This window comes from Morone saxatilis, unplaced genomic scaffold (assembly GCF_004916995.1).
Source record: "Morone saxatilis isolate NCDOM2014 unplaced genomic scaffold, NCSU_SB_2.0 Contig16, whole genome shotgun sequence".
Taxonomy (NCBI): domain Eukaryota; kingdom Metazoa; phylum Chordata; class Actinopteri; family Moronidae; genus Morone; species Morone saxatilis.
Genome location: NW_023339718.1, coordinates 4,008,044 through 4,008,294, shown reverse-complemented (window position 1 = coordinate 4,008,294; position 251 = coordinate 4,008,044). Strand labels below are relative to the sequence as shown.

At 47.8% G+C, this 251-nt stretch overlaps 1 protein-coding gene across 1 annotated transcript in view; it reads right to left on the bottom strand.

Moving 5' to 3' along the window:
* Nucleotides 1-251, bottom strand: part of si:dkeyp-14d3.1 (transmembrane protein 132C) — a 121,022-nt gene that overhangs the window by 50,487 nt on the left and 70,284 nt on the right. The window lies entirely within an intron of this gene.

The window sequence follows — 251 nt, the reverse complement described above, 5'->3', positions numbered from 1 at the left end:
GTGGGATATATCAGGCAGCAAGTTAACATTTTGTCCTCAAAGTTGATGTGTTAGAAGCAGGGAAAATGGGCAGCGTGAGGATTTGAGCGACTTTGACAAGAGCCACTTTGTGATGGCTAGACGACTGGGTCAGAGCATCTCCAAAACTGCAGCTCTTGTGGGGTGTTCCCAGTCTACAGAGGTCAGTACCTATCAAAAGTGCTCCATGGAAGGAAAAGCAGAGAACTGGAGACAGGGTCATTGATGCACGT